Here is a 9400-nt window from a genome sequence, read left to right as displayed (position 1 = left end):
GTTATCAGTGTTGAAAATGTTCTTTTTACAAAGTATTCTTAAGAATGCTTGAATTTCAAACAATATTACTATTTCCTACAAAACTTAACATGAAAAAATTTAAAGTCTCCTTTTCTGTTTGTTTGCTTTTCTCATCATTTCTTGCCCTAAAATACTAGAAAAAGAAAAATCTTAGAAAAGTTCTTTCTTGACAGAAAGGCTTTGAAATTTTCCTATACTACCTATAGACTGAGGAAGAGTATTCCTAATTCCAAACAGAAGTCTTTGTCTCCTGCATGTTTACACTCTATGCTGTTTCCTGGACAATAAAACTGACCCTACCATAGCTGGACGCTACAACTTCAGAGGAAGAATATATGTAAGGTGTGTAAGCAGAAACTCCACGAGGTCCAGGCGGAGAACAGGACTCTAAGAGTCTCTAATCTTGACCACTGTCAACTGAATTAGCAAAAATTTCCACAGATATTGCACTTTTGTCTCTGTGCCAGAAGCTGTTTATTTGGGTCCAAAAAACTGAAAGCCAGTGTGTGATTTTTGTACCCTGGGAAGATGGTCATATTGGTGCAATTGTATGAGTCCATTATCTGGGGGTCAAAGTGTGTGGGGTGGGAAGTGTGATGCTGTTACACATTTGTAGACTTTGATCTATAAATTTTATCAAGCTAGACAGCTGAAACCCACAGTGCTTTGCTCAAGATGAGAGACACACAGAGGCCTGTGTCCTGACTAGCCCAAATGGAAGTTCTTTCTGATAAAAGGTGAGCTTATTTTTTTCATGAGAACTGAGATCAAGACATCCAGCAGAGGGAGCATCCCCAACTTCAGTTCTGTTGAGTAGATTCTTGGGACTTGTGATTGAAATGGGTCACCTTTTCTAAATATTTGTAAATTGTCACCACTAGGGGATAGTCTTACAGATAATCTATTTTATAGGTAGATAACATACACCTGTGAATGTGTTGATCTTCTGACTTTATAAGTTACTTCTCAACCATGTGAAAAAGGTCATTTGTGAGCTTCAATCATCTAGATAATCCAAAGCCCTGATCTCTATTTATGAGTTCTAAATTCCTTCCCAATATTCTAATTTCTTTTCTTTCTTCTTCCTTCAAATGATTAATAAATATATTTTGCAGAGATGTCTGAATTTCATCTGAGTCCTGTGGAGAAGTGGAAGGAATGTCTTCTGTTGACTGAGGAGGTTATTCTTATATCGAGGTTAATCCTTTGGCAGGGCCCCCAGTCACCGCTGTCTATTTCAGAAAAGTGAGACAGAGATTCCCCTTGAGCATAATCCACCTCCTACTCTATTTTTATAAACTCTTGACTTAGTGTATGAATTTGCATCTCTAACCCCAAAGATTCTCCTGTGAGTGATGGAACTTCTGTCCTGAGGAGTTCTAATGAAATCCTACAGCTTTCTTGTCAGTGAATAATTATTCTTTCACTGCTTGAATGTGAGATAGATTATTTATTTGTTTATTTACTTTTCCTCTGTGGAAAATATGATTCACCTGAGAGATGGAAAGGAAAGAGCACATGAGGACACTACTTATTTTGATCTTTAAGTGATATTCTTATAGAACTGCTTGTTTTGTATGTAAGAGGGGTATGAATTGAATGCATATTGGCACAGCATTAACATATCGTGCAGTGCAACTCCAAAAGATGATTTGGGTACCATCCAAGCCACCTAAATATTTACATATGAACCATTAATTTTGTCCCATGTAATTTCTTAAACACTAAACACTAAGCCCAGAGAAATATTCACATCTCTACCAGAGCACTGCCTTCCCCCTGGTGTATTTCCAGTAGAGAGTGTTCTCATTAGGGAGGAGAGGGAACATTCTGAGCTCAGGCCCCGATCCCTGAGTTCCTTAGGGAAAATAAGGAGGCAAGATTTTCTTGATATATCTATGACAGAACTTTAGTGTCCTTCATTTGAGACCTGGCCTTCCCTTCAATCAATGAGCTTGAGACTTTGAACTGGCTTAGGTCTAGGACCTGTGTCAGAAGCAGTGACTTTAGGCTTCAGCTCCCCTGACTTAGAGTTTTGCAGTTACAGAGACAAAATACACTAAGAATCTGCACATTGACTTAATTTCTACTAATATGTGATTAAGTATCTACTGCCACAGATTCCTCTTTCTGACAACATTCTGTCCTTGTACATTTTGGAAATTGTACACCTTCTGCCTATGAAGGTTAGGATGACAAGCTGGTCTGTGCTACTCACTGACATCACTGGTCCCAGGCATCGTTCCTTGGAAAGCAGGCTCATGTGGAATTGTAAGGTAGCATGGAGACACTGGTTGTTGAGATCAGCGGCTCTGGAAAGAGAAATCAGGATTGGGCACATGAGAGAGTTGAGCTCAGTTGCAGGAGAACGAAGCCTAATCCGACCCCCCAGAGGGACCCAGAGCTGGTAGCTCTCCAAAGAGGAGCCAAATTGTGGCACATGGGCCAGACCCTTATCCAGGATTTCATCTCTTACCCCTCTGCTGTACCTTTATTCATGCTTGATCCACCTTCAGAGAAGCTGACCTTTTCATAGTGGTTCCTAATTTCTCCCCAGATTTCCTCAGTTTCGGTTTTCTTTTTGCTCTTTCTTGAAGGTATGAAAAGTCTATAACATTACTTTTGCCATCACACTAGGATTTTGTTTTTATATTAGTGCAAATTTTGAACTTGGTTAAGGGAAAGAAAAATGACTTTTAGCTTGTTTCAGGGAAGACCTCAAATTTGGGTCTATATCCATCCCATGTATATGTTTATGAGGAGGCCAATGCCCCTGCAGACTGTGGAGAAGGTGTCACCACTCTTGCAGACGCTGGGTACAAAGAACCACCCAGTGGAGGAGACGCTCCAGTCCATAAAAGTTAGGTGGCTGTCCCTGACCAGCTGTGTGGATGACCCGAAGCAGTTTCATGATGGAGTTTCCCAAGGAGCAGAGTCTCCTGGGTCTGGGTCTGCTCCCAAGTAGCTTCTGTGTCCATACTTCATCCTCCACAGCAGCTTCCTGTGGTTCTACAAGGTGGCCTGGAGGCCCCAGTGTAAGAATTACTAACTCATTAGAAGTCTCAGCCTCTACCTTGGAGTAAAGAATGGAATTCTGCTCCTGACTAACTGTAGACAGGTGGTTCCAATGACCTCCTCCTCAGTGTTGATTAGTTTGCTAGAGGAGCTCACAAAACTCAGAGGAACACCTGTCTATGTTTACCAGTATTAAAGGATATGATAAATGATAGAGATGAAGAGCTAGAAGGAGATACATAAGGTGAGGTCTGGGGGTTCCTGAGTGCAGCAGTTTCTGTCCCCATGGAGTTGGGGTGCATCTCCCTCCCAGTGTGGATGTGTTCATCAATGTGGAAGCTCTGTGAACTCTACAGTATAAGGGTTTAATGAAGGCTTCCTCACAGAGGCATGATCAGTTTTTATCTCTTTGTCCAGCCCCTCTGGACAAAGGGGCTGCAAATTACAAGGTTTTAATCATGGCTTGGTCTCTTTGGTGACCAGTCCCCTTTTTGGAGTCCACTCAGAGTCATCATCACAGAATAAAAGATGTTCCTAGTGCTTCTATATCTTAAATTACAAGTTGCTTTAGGGGCTCTGTGCTAGGAACTAGGGGCAGAAACCAATATATAGATTTTCTATAATCTCACAGACATAAATCAGGAATTCTGGAGAACCACCCTCCTTTCAGAGGCGGAGGAGCCTGGGGTTCCTGCTCTATGGGAGCCTATCCCCTATCACATACTCCAGTGCACCAAGCTGTGGGTGTTTTAAAGGACAGTCAGCTGAGCTGAAGAGAGAGCTGTTGGGGAAGTTTTAATACCAAAGAACTAGACTTTAGTATCTTTAGCTCTCCTTTCTTTTATACTACCTGGGAGGAAGAAGGCTTCCATAGGCTCTTTCCCTACTTCAAAAACTTTTTTGTAATAAATGTATTTGCCTACTTAAGAAAGATAAAATAGTGAATATGAGTATATCTAAAATAAAGAATATTAAGTGAACTATAGGTTCCCATTAGGAAATGAGTGAGTTTTGCTTAGAAGAGACCTCTAAATCTCATCGTCTTTTCCTTCAAAAGAAACTTTTGCTTATAAAGTCCAGAGAGAAATAAGAGGGTTAAGAGAAAGAAAAGAGTACATCAAAAGTCACTTGTGTGTCCTCTTCTGTGAGAAAGTAGAGTAACTTTACATGGAGTTTTTAATTTTATAGGAATCAAGTGAAAACAGCAAGAGCCTAGATGCCCATCAACGGGTAAATGGATGTGATACACACACACACACACACACACACACACACACAATGGACTACTACTCAGTCATCAAAAAAAATCTTGCCATTTGCAACGATGTGGATGGAACTAGAGGATATTACGCTAAGTGAAATAAGTCAATCTGAAAAAGACAATTATCATATGATCTCACTCATATGTGGAATTTAAGAAACAAAATAGGATCATAGGAGAAAAGAGAAAAAATAAAACAAGATGAAATCAGAGAGGGAGACAAAACATAAGAGATTCTTTTTTTTAACTTTTTTAAAAATTTATTTATGATAGAGAGAGGGGCAGAGACACAGGCAGAGGGAGAAGCAGGCTCCATGCACCGGGAGGCTGATGTGGGATTCGATCCTGGGTCTCCAGGATCCCGCCCTGGGCCAAAGGCAGGCGCTAAACCGCTGCGCCACCCAGGGATACCCCATAAGCAATTCTTAATCCTAGGAAGCAAACTGAGGGTTGCTGGAGCGAAGGAAGGTGGGTGGATGGGTTAACTGGGTGATGGACATGAAGGAGGGCACGTGATGTAATGAGCACAGGGTGTTACATAAGACTGAAGAATCTACTTCTGAAACCAATAATACATTATGTACTAATTAATCGAATTTAAATAAAAATTTAAAAAGAAAACAACAATAATTTAGAATATTTTGTCTCTTGTAGTATAATTTCCATTGCTTTATCATATGACCCATGGTAAACCATTCTCTGAACCCTAGAGATTTTTTCCCCTTGTGAAATGATGATAATGAATTTGGTAGATTCTGGGATCCCTTTGAGCCTTCAATGGGAAAACATGAATTTCAATGGATAATAAATAAGTACTTTATATACTGTAATCCAGCCCCAAATTCTCCAATTCTGTGGAATTTTCTGTGGTTGAGTTTTATGTCCTCTTTCTTACCCACTCCCACCCCAAGACCACAGAAACATCTTATTGTATTGCTTTGATATCTACAATTTGTCTTCAATTAACCTACTTTAAGGACAAAGAGAGTTTATAAGGAGCATCAACCTCTCTTTGTGTTGAGACAAGAATTCTAGGCATCAGCATCTGGAGGCAGATGTGCTGTGTGTGGTACAGCCCAGCAGTGCTGACCCAGAAAATAGGTGAAATTCATAGATTTATACCTGGAGTTCAGAAGACTCTGAATCCAGCTTGTGGAATCAGAACACCTAGCTGTGAAATTTGAAAAGTTGATAGACTGTGAGGCTTTTTTTCATCCTAATGAGAATATCCAATTAATCCTATAATGACCCAAGATTTTTCATGATAAATGCCTAGATCCAGGTTTTTCTGATTTTCCAGAAATGTGTGCAGTTGTTTCTAAGTGAGGCGCAGATTGCAAGAGTTTCCAAACAACTAACAGTGGTTAGCATGTGACAGTTTCGAAAGGCCACCTGAATTTTCTTTTATTAAGAGAAAGCTGCAAACTAACACAGTTGAAAAATATCCCAATTTCCTTTTTTTATTTGGAATTATACTTACAGAAAGAGATTGATGCTTGAATCTTCTATGCTGACACCTCTAGATACATTGCTTGTTTACTGTGTTCTCATTTCTCTAGGATCTTCCTAGACTCCTGGTAGGATGGCCCTTCATTTGCAGCAGTTATAATGGTGCAGGGAGGGGCCATCGTGTCCGTGTCCAGGTCACGTTGGCCTAGGTTGTCCCTGTGGAGGAAATGACTACAAGTGTTTTCAACCATATCCACTCAACCAACCACTCAATATTGCGGCTGACGTGAAAGAAGGAGAAAGAATGTGTCTGCGTATTGATTGTGCAGTTTCTGCTCAAAGTGAATCAGCTTTGCCCAGTCATCCTTCAGAGTCTTCATCCTGCTGAGTAGCTATTAATGGATCCCTGGGAAAGGAGACTGGTTAGATAGAGCAAGTCAGATCTCAGAGCAAGATGGGATCTCTGTCTCAGCTGTTGTGCTTTCAGCTGCCCTGTGTCCCACCTGAGAAGAGGAAGATGGGAGGGAAGTGATACCCTGAGTATCCTTCCCATGGATGCTGGGGTTGGGAGTCACAGAAGGTCTTATCACATTAGGTATGTGCCTGAGGAGAACTTTCTCTAAGAATCTGATCATCCAAAAGTACTTCCTTTGAAAATTCAAATATATGCACATATTCACATGGATTAAATTAAGTTCTGTATTTGCGCTGACTTCTGCATATCTTATGAAATTGCAGATTGTCAAATGGATAATACCAGGATGCGGTCTCTAGCCTCCCTGACTCCCAGGGGAGAGAACCATCATTACCCATAAAATAAATCCTGATGACATAATAAGTTTGCTTGGTATCAATAGAAACCAGGTGAGATTCCTCGAGTCCTGGTATACGACACTTCCATCCTTACAGGTCCCAAACTGGTTCAGTGGCAGTGTCTCCAAGTCAGATCTTACTCTCATCATCAGCAATGTGGGCACACCTGATGCTGCTACTTATTACTGTTATGAGCATTCAGGACACCATGGAATTACCTTCCTAAACAAAAACCTTCAGTGTCTCAGGGCACAGCTGCTTCCTCCATAATGCATGGGTCCCAGGGTTCCTAGGTGTGATTGCAGTTGTCCTTCTTGTTCTTGTCTCTGGGGAAACACCTCTCACTGAAATTAGTATTCCTTTTATATCTAAAGACCTCAAACTACTGTTTCAGAGGAAAGGTAGTAAAGCCTAATGAGCTTCCTGAATGATTGTAGCTGAAGGATTACTCATGGCATATAAGAATAAATATTGACTGAGCACTTAATATTCATAAGGAGCCACTTTATTAAGGCTCAAGACACAGCAATTATCAAGGCTGAAAAGTTCCTGTCCAAATGGAAGATTGAAGTTTAGTAATGGAGACAGACATTCAGAGCAAACATTTTTCAAGGATAATTTATTATGCTGGCAATTAGAAATAAGTTGTAAGCTGAACGTACACTTGAGAGGACATGGATTCTTACATGCCGTGCACCACACAGACCCAAAGATAATAGAACTTTGCTAAGAGAAAGTAAAGGAGACCTAAATAAATGGAGAAATATTACATGTTCATGCATCAGAAGACTCAATATGTCTATCTCAACAAATTGATCTGTAGATTCAGTGTACTCCCAATAAAAACCCAGTATTTTTTTTTTGTAAAGCAAATTGTAAAATGTATAGGAATTACGAGAGCTAAAAAGAGCCAAGACAATTTGAAAAAGAACAATGTTGGGACAATACTCTGTTGACCATTAAGACATGGGGCACCTGGGTGGCTCGGTTAGGTATCTGCCTTTGGCTCAGGTCATGATCTCAGGGTCCTGGGATCCAGCCCTGCGTTGGGCAGCCTGCTCAGTGGGGATCTGCTTTTCCCTCTCCCTCTTCCCCCCTTCACCCTACTCATAATCTCTTTCTCTCAATAAAAAAAAAAAAAACTTATTTAAAGACATAGTAATTAGGACACCGTACTATTGCCAGAAAGATATACAGAGAGTCCAGTGGAATAAAACATAGTCCACAAACAGATCTATATCTATTGGGACACTTAATTTGTGACAAATGTGGCTCCTAAGACAACTAACAAAGGAATGTTCTTCCTAATATTGTGTGATGGTTCAAGTGGGCATTCACACTGAAAGAAAAATTAAATGTGATCCCTTACTTTAAATGGTATCAAAGAATCCAATCCAGCTAGATTATAGAACTAAAGTACAGTGATAAAGCTTAGAAAAATAAGTAGTAGTATATTCACCAATTTGAGGTATGAAATAGCTTCTCAGATAAGATATGAAGGGCACCTCATATGAAAGATTGATAATTTGGGCTGCATCGAAATTATCACAAGTTTCAAAACTATCATTCAGATAAAGAATAGAGGGGAGAAAGGTATTTGCAAATATTATAATTTAGGTACTCATTCCATTCTAGATCAGTAACTGGTTGTTGCCAGGTTAGGGTTGTTATAAACAATACTGTCATGACATTCTTTGAATACACATACTCTCAATTCTGTTGGGTATATTTAGAGTTAAAAAGTACTGAGTCCCAGGGTGTGTATATGTTCATCATTTATAGATAATTACAAACAATTTTCCAGCACGAATGTACCAATATGCATTTTCACCAATAGCATGTGAAATTTCCAATAGCTCTTCAGCCTCACCACAATTTAATATTGGCAGTTTGTTCAACAATAGCCCATCTGGTTGTGATGTAGCAGCAAAACAGTGAGATTTTAATTGGCATTTCCTTGATTACTGATGAAATTCACCCACTTTGTATGTAATTATTAATCGTCTTTGCAGAAATGACTGCTTATTGTGGCTCTTTTTTTCCTTTCTCACATGCACTAGTTATTTTTCTAGTCTTATTAGAAGCTATCTGATGATTATACATGTTGCATGGGCTTCCGTGGTTCACTCTGTGTCCTAACTGAGGCAGATCTTCTTCAGAGCATTGACCCAGGCATTGATATGGGCTCTGGACAGCAGAGTGGGCTGGGAGGAACATGTAATGCAGCTGGGAGGGGCATCTGGGCTTCCAGCTGCAGATGAGCACTTGAACCCATTCCCATGTAGTCACAGCAGAAGGTGCTGTGGGCTCAGTCTGAGGGAAGACTTTCTCTCCTATGCTCACAGAATTTAATTCCTGTGTCCTCCTGCCTTACCTAGCACTTAAACTCAGCCAGATGGTGTTTGGCACAAGCCTATTGAGAAAAAAACAGAAGCCTGGGTCCTGTTTCTCTCTTCCACTCCCAGCATGGCTAAATATCTCCTTTAGTGCATGATTGTATCTGGTTGAAATGAAGAATTCATCAGAACTTTATCTTCCAGGTATACCTTTCATTTGATCCTTAGTGATATTCCCTGATGCCTTTGAATCATCTCATTCTTTGTAAGAATTAGTTAAAAACAACATGCAAGTAGAGCCAGCTATGTGGGTGGAGGGACAACCAAACTGCACAGGTAAGCAGGCTCAGGACTTTGACCCTCAGAGCACAGATACCATTTTCCTGAAGATAGAGGTGGTACCGTCCATGCAGAGAACTCAGCCCTGGGTGATCCTCTGTCCTATACACCACTTCATTCTGTAGAAGGCATCCATCCAAGCCCGCCTCAGGCCCTGTAGTATGTG

General features: G+C 40.4%; 1 long non-coding RNA gene across 1 annotated transcript; it reads left to right on the top strand.

The window, feature by feature from the left end:
* The first annotated feature begins 655 nt into the window (after nucleotides 1-655).
* Nucleotides 656-6584, top strand: LOC118351224 (uncharacterized). Its single transcript, XR_004806320.2, has 2 exons — nucleotides 656-758; nucleotides 5857-6584. It is a non-coding gene; the product is annotated as an uncharacterized LOC118351224 (long non-coding RNA).
* Nucleotides 6585-9400: the final 2816 nt, after the last annotated feature.

The sequence above is a fragment of the Canis lupus genome, chromosome 17, assembly GCF_003254725.2.
Source record: "Canis lupus dingo isolate Sandy chromosome 17, ASM325472v2, whole genome shotgun sequence".
Lineage (NCBI taxonomy): Eukaryota > Metazoa > Chordata > Mammalia > Carnivora > Canidae > Canis > Canis lupus.
The sequence above is the reverse complement of the archived record's forward strand: the minus strand, read 5'-3'. Positions and strand labels throughout refer to the sequence as shown.